The sequence below is a fragment of the Trematomus bernacchii genome, unplaced genomic scaffold (genome assembly GCF_902827165.1).
Source record: "Trematomus bernacchii unplaced genomic scaffold, fTreBer1.1, whole genome shotgun sequence".
Classification (NCBI taxonomy): domain Eukaryota; kingdom Metazoa; phylum Chordata; class Actinopteri; order Perciformes; family Nototheniidae; genus Trematomus; species Trematomus bernacchii.
This window is the reverse complement of record NW_022987630.1, coordinates 132,023-142,500: the sequence shown is the minus strand read 5'-3', so window position 1 is coordinate 142,500 and position 10,478 is coordinate 132,023. Positions and strand designations below refer to the sequence as shown.

General features: G+C 40.4%; 1 pseudogene; it reads right to left on the bottom strand.

Moving 5' to 3' along the window:
• Window positions 1-10,413, bottom strand: part of LOC117484566 — a 12,479-nt pseudogene extending 2,066 nt beyond the window's left edge.
• Window positions 10,414-10,478: the final 65 nt, after the last annotated feature.

Here is a 10,478-nt window from a genome sequence, read left to right as displayed (position 1 = left end):
TACCTGTACTTTCTACTTCTTACATGTTGAACCCAAATACCTGTACTTTCTACTTCTTACATGTTGAACACAAATACCTGTACTTTCTACTTCTCACATGTTGAACCCAAATACCTGTACTTTCTACTTCTTACATGTTGAACCCAAATACCTGTACTTTCTACTTGTTACATGTTGAACCCAAATACCTGTACTTTCTACTTCTTACATGTTGAACCCAAATACCTGTACTTTCTACTTCTTACATGTTGAACCCAAATACCTGTACTTTCTACTTCTACATGTTGAACCCAAATACCTGTACTTTCTACTTCTTACATGTTGAACCCAAATACCTGTACTTTCTACTTCTTACATGTTGAACACAAATACCTGTACTTTCTACTTCTTACATGTTGAACACAAATACCTGTACTTTCTACTTCTTACATGTTGAACCCAAATACCTGTACTTTCTACTTCTTACATGTTGAACCCAAATACCTGTACTTTCTACTTCTTACATTTTGAACACAAACACCTGTACTTTCTACTTCTTACATGTTGAACCCAAATACCTGTACTTTCTACTTCTTACATGTTGAACCCAAATACCTGTACTTTCTACTTCTTACATGTTGAACACAAATACCTGTACTTTCTACTTCTTACATGTTGAACACAAATACCTGAACTTTCTACTTCTTACATGTTGAACACAAATACCTGTACTTTCTACTTCTTACATGTTGAACACAAATACCTGTACTTTCTACTTCTTACATGTTGAACACAAATACCTGTACTTTCTTACATGTTGAACACAATACCTGTACTTTCTACTTCTTACATGTTGAACACAAATACCTGTACTTTCTACTTCTTACATTTTGAACCAAATACCTGTACTTTCTACTTCTTACATTTTGAACACAAATACCTGTACTTTCTACTTCTACATGTTGAACACAAATACCTGTACTTTCTACTTCTCACATGTTGAACCCAAATACCTGTACTTTCTACTTCTTACATGTTGAACCCAAATACCTGTACTTTCTACTTCTTACATGTTGAACCCAAATACCTGTACTTTCTACTTCTTACATGTTGAACACAAATACCTGTACTTTCTACTTCTTACATGTTGAACACAAATACCTGTACTTTCTACTTCTCACATGTTGAACCCAAATACCTGTACTTTCTACTTCTTACATGTTGAACCCAAATACCTGTACTTTCTACTTGTTACATGTTGAACCCAAATACCTGTACTTTCTACTTCTTACATGTTGAACCCAAATACCTGTACTTTCTACTTCTTACATGTTTGAACCCAAATACCTGTACTTTCTACTTCTTACATGTTGAACCCAAATACCTGTACTTTTCTACTTCTTACATGTTGAACCCAAATACCTGTACTTTCTACTTCTTACATGTTGAACCCAAATACCTGTACTTTCTACTTCTTACATGTTGAACACAAATACCTGTACTTTCTACTTCTTACATGTTGAACACAAATACCTGTACTTTCTACTTCTTACATGTTGAACCCAAATACCTGTACTTTCTACTTCTTACATGTTGAACCCAAATACCTGTACTTTCTACTTCTTACATTTTGAACACAAACACCTGTACTTTCTACTTCTTACATGTTGAACCCAAATACCTGTACTTTCTACTTCTTACATGTTGAACCCAAATACCTGTACTTTCTACTTCTTACATGTTGAACACAAATACCTGTACTTTCTACTTCTTACATGTTGAACACAAATACCTGTACTTTCTACTTCTCACATTTGAACACAAATACCTGTACTTTCTACTTCTTACATTTTGAACCCAAATACCTGTACTTTCTACTTCTTACATGTTGAACACAAATACCTGTACTTTCTACTTCTTACATGTTGAACACAAATACCTGTACTTTCTACTTCTTACATGTTGAACCCAAATACCTGTACTTTCTACTTCTCACATTTTGAACACAAATACCTGTACTTTCTACTTCTTACATGTTGAACCCAAATACCTGTACTTTCTACTTCTTACATTGTTGAACACAAATACCTGTACTTTCTACTTCTTACATGTTGAACACAAATACCTGTACTTTCTACTTCTTACATGTTGAACACAAATACCTGTACTTTCTACTTCTCACATTTTGAACACAAATACCTGTACTTTCTACTTCTTACATGTTGAACCCAAATACCTGTACTTTCTACTTCTTACATGTTGAACCCAAATACCTGTACTTTCTACTTCTTACATGTTGAACCCAAATACCTGTACTTTCTACTTCTTACATGTTGAACCCAAATACCTGTACTTTCTACTTCTTACATGTTGAACACAAATACCTGTACTTTCTACTTCTTACATGTTGAACACAAATACCTGTACTTTCTACTTCTTACATGTTGAACCCAAATACCTGTACTTTCTACTTCTTACATGTTGAACCCAAATACCTGTACTTTCTACTTCTTACATTTTGAACACAAACACCTGTACTTTCTACTTCTTACATGTTGAACCCAAATACCTGTACTTTCTACTTCTTACATGTTGAACCCAAATACCTGTACTTTCTACTTCTTACATGTTGAACACAAATACCTGTACTTTCTACTTCTTACATGTTGAACACAAATACCTGTACTTTCTACTTCTCACATTTTGAACACAAATACCTGTACTTTCTACTTCTTACATTTTGAACCCAAATACCTGTACTTTCTACTTCTTACATGTTGAACACAAATACCTGTACTTTCTACTTCTTACATGTTGAACACAAATACCTGTACTTTCTACTTCTTACATGTTGAACCCAAATACCTGTACTTTCTACTTCTCACATTTTGAACACAAATACCTGTACTTTCTACTTCTTACATGTTGAACCCAAATACCTGTACTTTCTACTTCTTACATGTTGAACACAAATACCTGTACTTTCTACTTCTTACATGTTGAACACAAATACCTGTACTTTCTACTTCTTACATGTTGAACACAAATACCTGTACTTTCTACTTCTCACATTTTGAACACAAATACCTGTACTTTCTACTTCTTACATGTTGAACCCAAATACCTGTACTTTCTACTTCTTACATGTTGAACCCAAATACCTGTACTCTCTACTTCTCACATTTCCCAAACAGGCTGGTTCCTTTAGTTTGAATGTGTGTTTGGTGGCGTGATCATTATTCTTTAGAGTCATTGCGTGCCTATTGATTTGAACACGATCCGTGTATCCATCATTTCCTGGTCTTCTCTAAAGAAGAGGGACCAATGAAAACGTTGTCATGTTGCCGTTGTTCAGCATGGAAACATTCATTAGCTAACAATGACATTATTGTTCTATTAATATAAAGGGAGGTCAGGTACTCTTTAAAACAGCTGCTAGTTATGGGTACTTTTTACTGAAGTACATTTCAAAGCCCTCTTTACTTTGACTTGAGTAAAGACGTTTAGTCAGTACTTCTACGTTCTCATTCAAATGAGACACTGTAGACTTTGACTACAACATGGTAAACTTATTATACTATTATTTTGGAACATCTGGCAACACTGGGAACATTTCTTAATAACTGCAACAACACAGATTTCTTTTATAATTCGAACTCGCCGGCTATATAAAACAAGTTACTTCAATTTATATCCTTGCAAAAAATACATACAATAAAGTGCGTTCAATGGTCCATACCTCTTTATAAAAACTTTAAAATATATATAGTTTGTTTCTCCTTTAACTCACAAACCAAGCACCAGCACAGTACAGACTGCCATGAATATTATGGTGGTTAAAAAACATCCATCTATCTTATTAGACAGGCACAACAAATGGTGTCTGATTCTCCACCCAGACCCCTCGCTCCTCCCTTCTCCTAGAAGATTCAGGGATCAGGCTACAAGCAGTCGCTCCTGCCTCTGTCCATTAAGCTTCTTAACACTCACATGTAATGTCATGTTGGCCATGAGGGAGGTGCAACAGGTCGCCATTGTCAGTAGGTGCGTCTGTGTATGAGTGATAACGTGTTAATGTATTTTAATGTGAACTATGTTTGTATACATGTATGTGGAACTGCAGAACAGATTTCCTTACAGGGACAATTAAGTATATCATATCGTACATGAGAGGCTGTGGCTCAGTGGGTTAGTGCGTTGATCTTCAGATTACATTACATTACTTGTTAGACGCTTTTATCCAAAGCGACTTACATACTCAATACTGTGGACAATCACCACAGGAGCAATTTGGGGTGAAGTGTCTCAGGGACACAACGACATGCTGACTGCAGTGGGGTTTGAACCTGTGCTCCCCTGATCCAAACACCAACGCACTAGCCCACCGCGCCACACGCCTCCCTCAGATCAAGGGAGCACAGGTTCAAACCCCACTGCAGTCAGCATGTCGTTGTGTCCCTGAGACACTTCACCCCAAATGGCTCCTGTGGGGATTGTCCACAGTATTGAGTATGTTAGTCACTTTGGATAAAAGCGTCTAACAAGTGACATGTAAAGTAAGGTAATGTAATGTGATACAAACCAAGCACCAGCAGGAACCTGTGTTAACGACACACTCTCTACCCTCGTTTCCTGCTGTTTGAGTTTATAAAGTATTTGTTTCTGAAGGGATGACTCTTAACGTATCCTGAGTGATGAAATATTAACGCTACCAGCAGCACGCGGACGGCCATCATGGTGGCGGCCCCCGTGGACGCGCTGCTGTCCATCAGGATCACGTGGTCCTCGCTGATGTCTTTGGGCAGACGCAGGTAGTGCAGCTGGAGACGGGAGGAGAGGTTACCATGGTTACAGAGCAGGGAGGACAGTTACCACGGAGACACAGATCATGAGGAAGAAACGGGATGGAAAAAAAATAATTGGTATCACGTAAAAAGTCAAGAAATATTGTTAAATGTGTTAAAATTAGAACAGTTTTTATTTATAGATGAATGCAATAATGTGGTCTGATATATTATAGTAGTTATATAGTATATTGGTAGTGTTGGAGCTATATATTATTTAATAGTTAAACATATATTTACTTGCTGTTATAGTGAATGTATTAGTAGTGTCTTTATTGAAGTGAGTTCAAGCAGTGGGTGTAATTGTATATATTGGAGGCAGGTGGAGGAGGGAGCAGAGCACCAGTAGGCATAGGCTTCTTTACCAGGGTGTTCAAGCAAGAAGGAAAGTCATAGGAAAGGAATAGATAGGAAACCTGTTTTCTAAGGAGACTCTTGTCTGGAGTCGGATCATCGCGCTGCGTAAGATTCGCTAACTGGTGGCTGTTTTACTTGAAGTGAATAATCTGTTTTATTTCTATATGATTCTATGATCTCTGGCTCTCCTGAGTCCACGTTGGTCTGGATGAGGATCTTCCCGATGCGGACGTCTTTGCACACGGCCCCTGAGCACCGGCACTTTAATACTTATAATAAATATTATCATTATTATCATAGTTTATATAAAAATAGGATGAGAAACTAAACTGTCTTGTTATCTGAAGATGGACTTATATAAATATGTTTTTATTTTATTATTTTCATTCAGCCTGGATATGGGTATATGTATATGTGTACATATTTATGTGTATGTATATATAACATTTTGTTTATATGTGCGCGTATTTAATTACGGACTTATATTTTTTTCTTTATCCTGCAACTGCATGACAAACGGGAGGGGGGCTACGTCTGGATACACTCTGCTTTCTGCCCTCCAGCTTCTACTCATCGTGTTCGTTTGTCAGATGTATACATTGTCTAATTGTTGAAATAGTAGAATAAATAATAAAGAAGGAAAAAAAATAACATAGCGACATCACTAAGTAACACTTGCGATCCTATTGGCTAACGCTCCAGCACATTGTACGTGATAGGCTAAGGGGCGGGACATCTCTAAGCGGTTGTAAGCATTGTTGCAGAAAAAATGCTGCACCAAAGTATTACTGTATACTACTGTGTGATGTTTAACTTTGAGATTGTTTTTTAATTGTTTTTTAATAGTTTGTCTTTCATTTTTTCCTTTTCTAGTGTAACACTCTATACTTTGTGTTATAGAGAAAGTGTATTATGTTCTAACCCACCTGAGAGGGCAGGAAGGTGAGAGCGTGTTCAATGAGCAGCCGCATGAATCTCTTTGAGTAGAAGATGAACTCATCCCGGCTGGTTTCTTTGTTCCTGTTCCATAGTATCTGTGTGTTACTGAGTTTTAAAGCTCCCCTATCATACTGTTTTCAATATATTACAGGTCTCAGATATATCCAGAGCCTGTCTCTGATTGGCTGAAACACCAAACAGATCATTGCAGCATTACCCATAATCCCCTCTGTTTCAGCCCTGTTTCCAAAGTGCTGATTCTCTGTCTGTTACTTTAGATGAAAATAAGGAGCCCCTCCCCACGCCCCTCTGAGAGAGATTTGGTTACAAAGAACTCAATGGTGCTCTAGGAGGAGATTCAGGTGATAAGGGGGGGGGGGGGGGGGGTTACCTTGGTTGCTGATTGGCTAATGGCTACACAAGACAAAACATCGTTATGACATCACAAAGTGGCCAAAATCTGATCAGCTCGTTTTCAGACAGGTTTTTATAGAAATGGATCAAAAAGAGAGAGAATCTTTGTTCCTGAAACTTTCAGAGTCTCTTTCCACAGAGGGGACACATGTTGATGAAGAAGAGAGATGAAGAAGAGGGGACACATGTTGATGAAGAAGAGACATGAAGAAGAGGGGACACATGTTGATGTAGAAGAGACATGAAGAAGAGGGGACACATGTTGATGAAGAAGAGACAAGACATGAAGAAGAGGGGACACATGTTGATGTAGAAGAGACATGAAGAAGAGGGGACACATGTTGATGAAGAAGAGACATGAAGAAGAGGGGACACATGTTGATGTAGAAGAGACATGAAGAAGAGGGGACACATGTTGATGTAGAAGAGACATGAAGAAGAGGGGACACATGTTGATGAAGAAGAGACATGAAGAAGAGGGGACACATGTTGATGTAGAAGAGACATGAAGAAGAGGGGACACATGTTGATGAAGAAGAGACATGAAGAAGAGGGGACACATGTTGATGTAGAAGAGACATGAAGAAGAGGGGACACATGTTGATGAAGAAGAGACATGAAGAAGAGGGGACACATGTTGATGAAGAAGAGACATGAAGAAGAGGGGACACATGTTGATGGAAGAAGAGACATGAAGAAGAGGGGACACATGTTGATGAAGAAGAGACATGAAGAAGAGGGGACACATGTTGATGTAGAAGAGACATGAAGAAGAGGGGACACATGTTGATGAAGAAGAGACATGAAGAAGAGGGGACACATGTTGATGTAAGAAGAGACATGAAGAAGAGGGGACACATGTTGATGAAGAAGAGACATGAAGAAGAGGGGACACATGTTGATGAAGAAGAGACATGAAGAAGAGGGGACACATGTTGATGAAGAAGAGACACTGAGAAGAGGGGACACATGTTGATGAAGAAGAGACATGAAGAAGAGGGGACACATGTTGATGAAGAAGAGACATGAAGAAGAGGGGACACATGTTGATGTAGAAGAGACATGAAGAAGAGGGGACACATGTTGATGAAGAAGAGACATGAAGAAGAGGGGACACATGTTGATGAAGAAGAGACATGGAGAAGTGGATTTTGCATAATAGGTGACCTTGAGTGACCCCAGTGTACCTGATGATGGAGTGCAGCCCTCTGACCTGAGCACACAACATCGACACAGAACCTCCACTAACAATGAGCCACAGAAGGTACATGAAGAACACGTCTCAGCGTACCTGACACCGAGCTGCACAAAGAGGGTCAGAGAAAGAATAAAATGAGGTACAAATGTAAAGATAGCGAAGCACTAAGACCATTTATTTCTTTACTCTCATTTAGATATAAAGGTACCTATATTGTGTCACTGTAGTGTACTATAAGGCCGGGGACAGAGATGGATTCTGGCACCTTGAGAAGCATTGTTACTGGATTACATTGTACATTTAGTTTGATTGTATCTCCACATGCTTACGGTGTCTATGTCTGTCTTTGTGGCGCACTTTGATGCAAAACCAAACAAGCTTTTTAGATGAAACCTTCTCCTTCTGTCCTCGTGTTACAGCTTTCTGACACACGGTGGCGCCACCCTCTCATGTTTCAACAGCGTCTCCTCCTCACCTCCTCCAGCTGGCTGTGCACGTGCTGCACGACCAGATCAATGGCCACCATGTTCCCTCTGCCTGAAAGCAACACAAGAAGCACATCAACTTCAGGAAGGTTCCTACCAGAGTGAAATGACTCGGAAGAACCTCGGTGTCCGCCATGATAAGAGCTGTTCTAATGCTTGAGAAAGGAGCTTCAATGCTTCCTTTATTATCTCCTTAAGTTAAGGAAACACTGGAGCATCCTTTAGCAAAGGAAAGGAGGTAATGCTGACTCCCCGTGATGCACGTTCACATATATAACACATAGTGACCAGCAAACACAGATCACATGGGCTACGCTTATTAAACACTTTATGTCTAATGCCATGAAGTCCTTTTATGTTTTGAACTTTCAACAATATGTTAAACCTAATAGAGAAACATGAACACTTATTTCTGTAAGACTATCAAATATAGTTTCACAGTGTTTACTGAGCTCTGTGTTTTAATTCAACATGTTTGAATGGTGACATGCACAGTAGTAGATGTGTAGGCCGGACAAGTTATGTCTATAATGCATAAATGATTGCTTATTGATGCATTACATAATGATGTCACTATGTTCAGGAAGTAAACAAAGGGGTCCAATGGAGGCCTTTCCGCAGTATATGTTGATTTTCTGAGCTTTCATGACAAACGTAATGGAGCAGAGTGAAGCGTCACCTCGGGGCACCACGATGTCGGCCAGCCTCATGGCGGGCTCGATGTTCTGCTCGAAGGCCGGCTTCACGAACTTGTGGTACTGCTTGATGACGCCCTCGATGTCGCGGCTGCGCTCCGTGATGTCTCTGTGCCGCCGGCGCACCAGACGGATATCTGAGTCCGTGTCCGCGAAGATCTTCATATCCAGGAGCTGCAGGGGAGGAAAACAAACACACACATACAGAGAGGGCAAGAGTGCACACATCCTTTACTCAAGTAGAAGTACAGATACTCGTAGGGATGTAACGATACCAAAAACTCACGGTACGATAATATGGCGATAACAAGTCCACGGTATGATATTTATTGCGATATTGAAAAATAACGAAAAAGGCGTGGAGGCGTGTGGCGCAGTGTATTGTGCGTTGGTGTTCGGATCAGGGGGTCACAGGTTCAAACCCCACTGCAGTCAGCATGTCGTTGTGTCCCTGAGACACTTCACCCCAAATGCTTAACACCGGCTTCATCGCTCTGATGAGCTTTCCTCCGGGCACAGTGACGGAGACACGGTGCACGGTTACCTGTCCGAGCGGGACCTCCGCCTCCACCGGGATCCCGAGAGCTCGGAACCGGCACCGGCTGCTGGGAAAGCCATGGATGGAGTCCGTCTGAACCGCTGTGGGATTGTGGGTAATGTAGTTCCTCGTCACGTGCTTCCTCACAGCTGTTCTCTCAAGGATCACGCACACACCATCCTGACCACCACAGTGTGGAAAATACAAGTACAGCCTGGCAAGTACACAAGTATTATCATCACAATATACTTTAGGCAGAACGACCACTTGAGGATCACTGGATTATAATGAGTGATACAGAAAGGGAAACACCATTTTAATTTTGCAGATGATAAAGATGGAGCTAACTTTAATTTAACTTAATTACTTTTTTAATGCCAGATCTCATAATAGTTCAGGTAAGTCTATTTTATTTTTGTGTTAAAGGTCCCATGTCATGGCCATTTCTACGGATCATAATTCCATTGTTGAGGTCTGAATAGATTTATATTGTGCAATGTTCCAAACTCACATTGGTTTCTCATACAGCATCTCTGTATAGTATGTGTATTCACTCTCTGTCCTAAATGGCTTGTTGGAGCTCCTGCCCCCCCCCCCCCTCCCTGTGAGCCCAGTGGCCGTCTGCGAGACAGCGAGACACAGCGAAACCCAGCCCGAACACACACACACACACACCCGCAGCCTGGCTGGGAGTTTGTGTGTGTGCTCACACAAACTCCCAGCCTCGCCGCGTCCCGCCGTCTCAGGGAGGAGAAATCGGCGGAGCTGCAGCTGAGAAAAGATTGAGTGTGTGTGTGTGAGGAAGTGTGTGTGAGGAAGTGTGTGTGAGGAAGTGTGTGTGACGAAGTCCAAATGGACCAATCCATGGACTTAACGTAACGTAACGGCTCCATGGATTGGTCCATTTGGACCAATGGGTCCATTTGGGTATGGGCACGTCACTGTACCCAGGAGGGGGCAGCATAGAGGAAAACACAGATATTGTGATGTTTTTATTTATTATAGAAAGAGGTAGAGACAGTAAGAGAG